General features: G+C 40.9%; 1 protein-coding gene across 1 annotated transcript in view; it reads right to left on the reverse strand.

Moving 5' to 3' along the window:
• Nucleotides 1-10,415, reverse strand: part of CCDC175 (coiled-coil domain containing 175) — an 89,913-nt gene that overhangs the window by 44,653 nt on the left and 34,845 nt on the right. The window lies entirely within an intron of this gene.

Below are 10,415 nucleotides of genomic sequence, written 5' to 3' on the forward strand. Positions count from 1 at the left end.
AAGCAAAGTTGTGTTATCTGCATGTCATAGTTGTTAATGAGTCCTCCTCCAATCCTGATGCCGCACTCTTCTTCATACAGTCCAGCTTCTTGGATTATTTGCTCAGCATGCCGATTGAACAAGTATGGTGAAAAGATACAACCCTTAAACACACCCTTCCTGATTGTAACCCATGCAGTATCCCCTTGTTCTGTTGGAATGATGGTTTATGTACAGGTTCCTCATGAGCACAATTAAGTGATCTGAATTCCCATTCTTCTCAATGTTATCCATGATTTGTTATGATCCATGCAGTTGAATGCTTTTGCATAGTCAATAAAAATGTAAGTAAACATCTTTCTGGTATTCTTTGCTTTCAGCAAAGATCCATTAGACATCAGCATTCCACATCCTCTTCTGAATCCAGATTGTATTTCTGGAAGTTCTCTGTCAATATCCTGCTACAATCACCTTTGAATTATCTTTAGTTAAGATTTTACTTGCATGTGATATTAATGATATTGTTAGATAATTTCCACATTCTATGGGATCATCTTCCTTTGGCATGGGTACAAATACAGATCTCTTTCAGTCAGTTGGCCAGGTAGCTGTCTTCCAAATTTCTTGGCATAAATGAGTGAGTGCCTCTAGCATGGCATCCATTTGTTGAAACATCTCAATGGGTATTCTATCAACTTCTGGAGCCTTGTTCCTTGCCAATTCCTTCAGTACAGCTTTGACTTCTTCCTTCAATATCATTGATTCTTGATCATATGACACTTCCTGAAATGGATGAACATCAACCAGTTCTTTTTGGTACAGTGCCTCTGTGTTCCTGCCATCTTCTTCGGATTCCTGCATCATTCAATATTTTGTCCATTGAATCTTTAAACATTGCAACTCAAGGCTTGAATTTTTCTTCAGTTCTTTCAGCTTGAGAAATGTTGAGCATGTTCTTCCCTTTTGGTTTTCTAACTCCATGTCTTTGAACATTTAATTATAATAATTGACTTTATCTTCTCAAGCTGCTCTTTGAAATCTTCTGTTCAGCTCTTTTACCTTGTCAACTCTTCCATTTGCTTTAGCTACTCTCCATTCAAGGGTAAATTTCAGAGTCTCTTCTGTCATCCATTTTGGTCTTTTCTTCTTTCCTCATCTTTTTAATGACCTCTTGCTTTCTTCATGGATGATGTTCTTGATGTCATCCCACAATTCCTTTGGTTTTCAGTCATTGGTGTTCAGTGTGTCAAATGTATTCTTTAGATAGTCTCTAAATTCAGGAGGGATATAATCAAGGTCATATTTTGGCTCTTGTGGACTTCTTTTAATTGTATTTAGTTTTAATTTGAACTTGCATATGAGCAGTTTATGGTCTATTCCACAGTCAGCTCCTGATCTTGTTTTGGCTGAAGATATTGAGATTCTCCATTACCTCTTTCCACAGATGTAGTCAATCTGATTCTTATGTACTCCATCTGGTGAAGTCCACGTGTATAGCTGCCATTTATGTTGTTGAAAAAAGGTATTTGCAATGAATAAGTCACTGGTCTTGCAAAATTCTATCATGCAATCTCCAGCATTATTTCTATCATGAAAGCTATATTTTCCAACCACTGGTGATTCTTCTAGGAGCTCTGGTAGTGTAGTGCCTAAGGCACTTGACTGCTAACCAGAAGGCTGGCAGTTCAAACCCACCAGGCACTCCTCGGAAGGAAGGTTAGGCAATCTACTTCTGTAGTGATACTGCCTCAGAAACCCAAAGAGGGGTCACTATGAGTCAGGTCCAACTGGACGGCAAATAACAACAACAGTGATTCGTCTTTGTTTCCACCTTTTGCATTACAATTACCAGTGATAATCAACACATTTTGATCATGTTTGGTCAATTTCAGACAGCAGAAGTTGGTAAAAATCTTCAATTTCCTCATCTTTGACTTTGGTGGTTGGTTCGTAAATTTGAATAATAGTAGTAGTAACTGGTCTTCCTTGTAGGCATATGGATATTATCCTATCACTGACAGCATTGTACTTCAGGATAGATCTTGATACATTTTTAGTGACAATGAATACCATGCCATTCCTCTTCAATTTATCATTCCTGACATAGTAGATCATATAGTTGTCTGATTCAAAATGGCCAAAACCTGTCCATTTCCACTCACTAATGCCTAGAATATCAATCATTATGTGTTCCATTTCATTTCTGTCAACTTCCAATTTTCTAGATTCATACCTCGTACATTCCATGTTCCAATTATTAATGGATGTTTGCAGCCATTTCTTCTCATTTTGAGTTGTGCCACATCAGCAAATGAAGGTCTAAAAGCTTTACTCCATCCACATCTTTAAGGTCAGCTCTACTCTGAGGAGGCAGCTCTTCCCCAGTCATACTTGGAGTGCCCTCCAACCTGTGAGGCTCATCTTCTAGCACTATAGCAGGCAATGTTTCAGGGCTACTCAAAGTTTTCCAGTAATATATCAGACAGTGTTTCACTACTATTCATAAGGTTTTCGCTGGCCAATTCTTTGAGAAGTGGATGGCCTCTTTCTTCTTCCGAGTCTGTCTTAGTCTGCAAGTGCCACTGAAACCCATCCACCCATGGGTAACTCTGCTGGCATTTGAAACACCAGTGGCATAGCCTCCAGCCTCACAGCAACACACAAGCCACCACAGTATGATAAACTGACAGATGAGTGGTGGAAAACAACATGGTACTTGTATAACAGACATATAGACCAATGGAATATAATTGAGGGTTCAGAGATAAGCAGCCACATCTATACTCAACTGATCTTCAATAAGGGTGATAAATCCTTCTAATGGAGAAACAATAGCCTCTTTAATAAATGGTGCCATGACATCTGGATTTCCACACATAAAATAATGAGGTTAGACCCTGTGGTAGTTAATATTGCGTGTCAACTTGGCTGGGCCTGTTTTTGAGTGGCTGGACAGAAGGATGTAGTTATTCCCTATGATGATATTGGTAATCAACTCCATGGTGGTATCTACTAGAACAACTAAGTAGCTGCCTTGGGGATGTGGTCTGCTTCCAGTATATAGAGATAGGTTTTGAGAAAGGTCTCTGCAGCATTTGGCATGCTTGAATCTTGCATGTAGCCAAGTCATCGTTCAACAGCCTACCATGTTGTCTGCTAGTATTAGGACTGTTAATGGACTTGAATTAGTGGCCTGCCATATGGTTTGATAATTTTGAGATAGTGACATTTTACTTGTCAACCTTGGGTTTGTAAGCCTCAGCAGTCAGTAGCTGCCTGAGTGAAGAGATGCCTCCAGCTCCAGGGGGCTGGGAGCAAGAGGCAGAGCTGAAGCCCAAGTTTGAGTGGCTTTCACCCAGCCCCTAGAGCTTGGCACTTTGAACTCAGACTTCTAGTCTCCAAAACTGTAAGAGAATAAACTCCAGTTTGTTAAAACCACCCATTTGTGGTATTTCTGTTAGAGTGACATGAGGTAACCAAAATAGACCCATACTTCATTCAAGGAACTGTCACCATCCAAGAAAACTAACTCAAAATGGATCAAAGACCTATATGTAAGACCTAAAACCATAAAACTCTTAGAAAAAAAAAATAGAGGTAATGCTTTGGGACCTAGTCTTCAACAATGGATTCTTAGGTATGACACCAAAATCACAAGCAATATATGACAAAATAGATAAATGGGACTGTATCAAAATCAGAAACTTTTGCACATCAGAGGACTTTATCAGCAAAATGAAGAGACAACCTCTGGGCCGGGAGAAAATTTTGGGAAGTATGTATTAGATAAGGTTTTAACAGCCAGAATATATAAAGAACTCCTAAAACTTAAAAATGGACAAATGTATAGAGATAAAAGTTTATTAGTAATTACCAGGGGCAGAGAGAGGGGGAAAGCAGTCATTGTTTGGGAAGCACTGAGTTGCTATTTATGGTGACAGAAAATGTGGCAATGAATATGGTGATAGTTGCACATTCTGATTATTATTAGTGTCACTAAACTGTACATATGAAAAATCTGGAATTGGCAAATGCTGTGATATATATATATATATATATATATATATATATTTACAACAATAAAAAATTACAACAAAAAATTAATTAAATCAAGTAATTGATATTGTCAAAATTATCTTCAAAATATTATCGCAGGATACTAGAATGAATACTGTAACAAACACAAAACAAATTAGGTCTTTTGCCCTGATTGGTAGGCCTGTTCCTGCTGCAAAGAATTAATACTCAATTAGTATTTAGGGAATGGAACAATTGCATACTGTGAAAAAGTGATAGCTTCTTTTGAAAGAAGGAAATATAAATGGAGAAAATCATAGTGAAACACATTTACACAATGTTTTTCTCCCCCATAAAAGCAGAAGTTTTTATAGCTTTTGGTCTACAATCAGTATTTCACATTATCTCATGGTCCAGGGGCTCATGTCAGAGGCTGGTGCCCAGGAAGGTCTGGGGGGGGAGGGCGGCAACCCTGTGCAGTTCTTGGCAGGGGGAAAAGGTAAGGGGTTGGGGTAGTGTAGTTGGTTAGAAGAAGGGGAGTTGAGCTGGGGGACTGCCCAGTAACCTTTAAAACCAACTGAAGGTCTGAGGGGTGGGAGTATGAGGGGCAAGTATGAAGGGCTTTGCCTCAACCACTCGGAACTCCATTGAGGAGCTCTGGTGGTGTAGTGCCTAAGGCACTTGACTGATAACCAGAACGCTGGTGGTTCAAACCCACCAGCCACTCCTCAGAAGGAAGGTTGGGAAATCTACTTCCGTAGAGACACTGCCTTGGAAACCCAAGGAGGGGTTGCAATGAGTCAGGAGCAACTCAACGGCAGTGAGTTTGGTTTTTTTGGTTTAAAAGCTGTCTGAAGCCCATGTGGTCATAGAAACTGCAAACTGATTGGCCAAGAAAGGGAAGAGAGGGAGCTACAACCAGAAACCATTTGGAGCTGGTCCTCATTGGCCTCCTCCCTCTACAGCTGGTCCTCATTGTCTCCCTCCTTCCCCTATGACTCGTTCCTTCCCTACACAGCTCGGGCTGAAGCCTGCTGGGAAATTTGCTCCCTGAATGTTCCCTGGGAGGGACTCCCATCCTATATGGATCTGGTTGTGATCTTTGCTTATCTCCCTCTCAATCTGGTGGCTCAGTCCTGCTAAGGAACCAAGTGAATATGAGAACAATCCACTCTGCCTGCTCTCACCCAGCTACCCATTAACACTTGGCTGGCAGTGCTTGAACATGTTTTTAAAAAATAAAAATTAAAAAAAGACAAAAACTCAGATGGGGCAATGATGTGGGAAGACATCATGCACAGCACCTCAGTAGCCTTCTCCTGGTAACAGAGGGAAAACTAAGAGGAGTCAGTTACTGGTGCCTACTGGAGCCCTGTGGGAGCTCTGGTAGCATAGTGCCTAAGGCACTCAACTGCTAACCAGAAGGCTGGCGGTTCAAACCCACCAGCCACTACTCGGAAGGAAGATGGGGCAATCTACTTCCGTAGTGATACTGCCTCAGAAACCCAAGGAGGGGTTGCTATGAGTCGGGTCCAACTCGACGGCACATAACAACAACAACAACAACAACACTGGAGCCGTGCAGGCTGGAGGGCCTTGCAGACAGTACTTGGGGTCATATATCTGCTGACTCAGGCCAAAGATGTGGCCACTGTGGTTGGTGTCCTGCATGTAGCCCATCTGCAGGGACACAGAAGAATTGTCACACTTGTCAGTGCCCAGCTTGGGGTCAGCTGGGTTCTTGAAGCTGTCATGCCCACCTGGCTGGCACATTTGTTAGTGCCCATCCAGAGGCCTATGGTTGAGTGGTCCATGGACAGGAGGATGTGGTTTTTAGAGTTGTGGAGATGTCTTATGCTCCACTATCATGGACAACTGGCAGCACATTTGTTGGTGCCTAGTGATACACTAGCCCACCTTTATGGTGGCATCATCAAAGTTCTGCTCTTGCTTCTTCAAGTTTTTGATGTTGATGTCCAATGCCACTCCACAACCTCATTGTCTTGGCCTTCCCCACTAGGGAAAGAAGAGACACCTGCACCTAGATCATGTTCCCACTCTCACATAGGTCATTGTCCTAGAACATGTCTACAAAGTTTATGCTGTAGCTGACTGTGGCCTTACTGACATTGAAGAAGTGTCAATTATGCACATAATAGTTGATCTTGGGGACAGAGCCCATCTGCAGCTTGTTCATGATATGCCTAATTTCTTCTTGCAGGCTCTTCTAGAATTTGGGGCTAATAGACAGGCCATGAGTTCCTAATTCCAGTTGCAGAGCTCCACCTCCCTCCTATTTGGCCAGGAGCCAATTCTTGACCTTAGACGAAAGCCTGCACAAGAGACACTTTTTAAACTATAGGTGCTCATGGCTCCCAGCAGTAGCTAGAGTGGTGTGTGGACTGGATAGGGCATGCTACAATGAATTTTGAGATTAACTGAAGGCAAACATATCAGGATCTTGGGTTTGCATTCTAGGTTGTAAGAGAGAATGGAGTTGAAAGAGGCTGATCCAAGAGAAGGTTTCACTTCTTTCTCATGTAGAGTTACCATGGACAGATTAGTGAATGCCACTTAATCCTAAATATAGTGTGAGGTCATACAGACATCTGTGGGGAGTATAGAGGTACCCCAGTTATGCCAGATGGGAGAAGTGAATGGAAGCTATGCAAAACTATTTCTTTCTCTGAGTCATTCGACTGAACTTCTGTGACACAGATACTTCCAGAGTTAACAGCATTTATATTTGGGGTGAAATCCCAGAATGTTGAAAGGATTCCTATAAATCATCAGGATGCTAGATGCTGGAGGTCTGTCAAGCCTGACTTCTATTATTTCTAGCCCTCAGCCCTCTCTGCTCCGGGCATGCAGGCTGGCTTGAAAATCACACACCACTACTTTTTTTAAAAAATATTATTGTGGTTTGGGTGAAAGTTTACAGAGCAAATTCATTTTCCATTCAATAATTTATACACATTTTGTTTCATGACATTAGTTGCAATCCCTTCAATGGAATAGTACTCTTCCCACTTCCTTCCTGGTTTTTCCTTATTCATTCATCCTTCTTTCCTGTTTCTTCCTGCCTTCTTGAGCTTTGTTTTGGAGAAAACGCTGCCCTTTTGGTCTCAAGTGGTTAACTGTTCTGAGGAGTATGTACTTCATGAATGTTATTATTCACTTTATAGGCCTGTCCGTTGTTTGGCTGAAAGATCCTCAGAGGTGGGTTCAGTTTCAGATCTGGATGGTGTCCAAGGGCCATATTCTCAGGGGCTCCACCTGTCTCTTATCAGACCAGTAAGTCTGGTCTCTTTCGTGACTTGGAATTTTGTTCTACAGTTTTTCTCCCATCTGTCCATCTTCTGTGGTCCCAGAGCAGTCAGTAGTGGTAGCCAGGCACCATCTGGTTCTTCTGGTCTCTAGGTAGTGGAGGTTGTGGTTTGCATGGTCCATTAGTCCTTTGGACTTACTGTTTCCTTGAATCTGATTTTCTGCACTCTCCCTCTCCTGACTGGGAGAGATCAATCTCAGATGGCTGCTCACTAGCTTTTAAGACTTCAGTTACTACTTAAAAAAGTAGGATGTATAACATTGTCTTTGTGAACTATATTATGCCACTTGACCTAGATGTCCCCCAAGACTATGGTCATAAACCTCCAAACCCAGTAACTCATTCCTGCAAGGTGTTTGGTTATGGCTAAGAAGCCATTACTCACATCAGCTTGACTTGGCTGCAAAGTCTTCCAAATTAATGTCACTATGTTAAGGTTAATCTGAAATCCCCTGTGGTCTCTGCCCATAGCCACAACATCATTTTCTAATCCTAGTCAATAAAACAGTGAAAACTGTGAGAGCTGGAATTGATGGGACTTTCTTGTTTTTCCACCTGTGACAGGGTGCAGTCTTATCACTTTTCCATCATTCTCTCTTAGTGGAAAATATTTTCTGCCTTACACAAGTTCCAGCTCTCACAAATTTTACTGTAACAATATCAACAAACTTAACCAAGTACAAAGCACTGAGCTAAAAGCCTTGTATGCATGCCCTCACTTGATCTCCCTAAAAACCCTTTGAAATAGACAGTATTATTGACTCTATTGTAAAGGTGAAGAATCTTGAATTTGGTTGAGCAAAGATTTGAGGCTGAGTCTGTAGGTTCAAGTTTGTGCTTTAAACAGTGTTCTTTAATAGTAAGATGGTGGGGTGTGGGAGGGATTAGGCTGGATTGTGAGAGGTAGAGACATCTGAGGTGAGTTTATTCCTGTCCTCTTCACCCTTTGTCTAATTTGGCCTCAGAGATCTTTGGAGTGCAGGTTAAGGAACATATATTTCATTTCCCCATGGTGGGCTGCTTGATTTATAATATCTTAGGTAAAGAATAGGGCCAAAATTGGAGGTATAAGCTTGGTCATGTAGATGAAATATGTTTTATATAACCTCTATGTTGTCTCCTAAGCCTAGCCTAACCCACGCTTCCTTACACTGTTGAAATTTTAAAACAGAATTACAATGATCTTCTTATATGCACATATTTTGGGGGAAATTTTTATTTAATTTTTTAAATTGGTAACATGATATTTATAATTTAAATTATCAGAACCCCCCCCTTACATAAAGTACAATGGAATTAAATGAACATTCTGATAGGAAAATTGGTATTTCAGGGGGGTTCTGGTAAGATGGTGGAATAGGCAGACAGATTGCACAGACCCTCTTCAACAAAGAAAAAGGGAACCAATTAACACAGATACAGAATGTAATCCTGGAGCCCTGAGCTTTGACAGGAAAGATATAGAAGTGGACTAAACTCCAACTAGTGGAATTTGCATGAAAACACCAAAAAAGGAGATATATGGAGCTGTGGTTTGTCAGCGATCGTGATGGCACAAACAGATTGGATATTGTCAAGTGGTGTTAGGACCTAAGTATTAACCTAAAAATTGGCCCTGCTAGCCAGGAGCTGCATGGAGGACTGCACTGGTGGCTGGTGAATAAAAGGGGAAGCAGTGAAGAGGAAGGTGGGCTGAGCTGTGGACTTAGGCCTGTCCGGAGGACACAGCCATTTTGAATGTTTACAAGCAGTTTGACCATTTTGGATATTTAAAGTGTTCTCCCAGATTCCAGGGACTTAAGAATAGGCTTCACTTGCCAGGAACCACAAGGATATTCTGTACACCAATGACTGGACAGGTGCGATATTCTCCTTGTTACTCTTATACCTCATACCCTCTTGGTGAATGGAGGTACGGCCATCCCTCACTCCCACCCACCTTCTGGGCCAGCAGGAATTCCATCCCAGTCTGTGTGTTTGGACAGAGCCTGGGTGCCCTGCCCAGATTTTTTTTTCCTTTGTTTGTTCTTGTCTATTTTAAAATTATTATTACTATTGTCCTTTTTATTATTATTCTTTATTCTTCCCTTCCCAAGTTCTAGTTTTCAGCATTTTCTCTCTTCCCTATTCTTGGTTCCATTTTTTTCTTTCTTAGTGTTAACCCTGTTCCTCATTTTCCTTTTTGTATTTTTCCCATTTTTTCCTTCATTATTCTCCTACTCTACCTTTTTCCTCTTATTGCCCTCTCCTCAGATATTGCAGGGTTTTGTTTTTTTCTTCTCCTTTTGGTTATTGTTCCTGTGTGTTTACAGTGTGTTTTTTGTCCACTGGCCTTTACTTTTTTTGATGGTTATTCGATTGTTGTTTTTGTCTAACTGAGTGGGAGACAGCAACAGTGCCCATATGACACAACTACACCCACACCTCCTGCAGCTTCACTTACTGAATGAGAGACACCACTTCCTTCTCCACTAACTGGCCAATGATAAATGACCACATAGAAGAGCCTGACTCACCCTTAACTGCTCTTCACAAACAGTTAGCAGAGATCTAAATACAACATCACAATGTCTCACAGACAACAGACCATCAAAGTCCACACAAAGAAGCAAGATAAAGTGGTAGAAACAAGGGAGTAGGATACAGACCCAGAACACATCCCTGAGGAAGAAGCAGCATTGGAACTCCTTGATAAAGAATTCAAAATAATTATATTTAGGTACCTTCAAAGGATTGAGAGACAGATCAAGGAAAACACTGACAAAATGACCCTAGAACAATTTCAGAAGGAAATCAAGAACAAAATGACAAAATAAATGGAAAATTAGAAATGATACAAAATTTACAGATAGAAATCCAGACGATTAATACTAACCTTTCAGAACTAGATAACACGTTGAAAGAGCAAAGGAGTAGAATTGAATCAATGGAAGACAGAATTAATGAGATTGAAGACAAATACCTGAATACTTCTTTGGAAAGGGATCAATCATAAAAAAGATCAAAACAAAATGAAGAAAGTCTAAGGTTCATGTGGCATACCATCAAAACGAATAACCTACATGTAATTGTAATTTCAGAACAGGAAGAG

This window comes from Orycteropus afer, unplaced genomic scaffold (assembly GCF_000298275.1).
Source record: "Orycteropus afer afer isolate SDZICR_OR568_19922 unplaced genomic scaffold, OryAfe1.0 scaffold00314, whole genome shotgun sequence".
In the NCBI taxonomy this organism is placed as follows: domain Eukaryota; kingdom Metazoa; phylum Chordata; class Mammalia; order Tubulidentata; family Orycteropodidae; genus Orycteropus; species Orycteropus afer.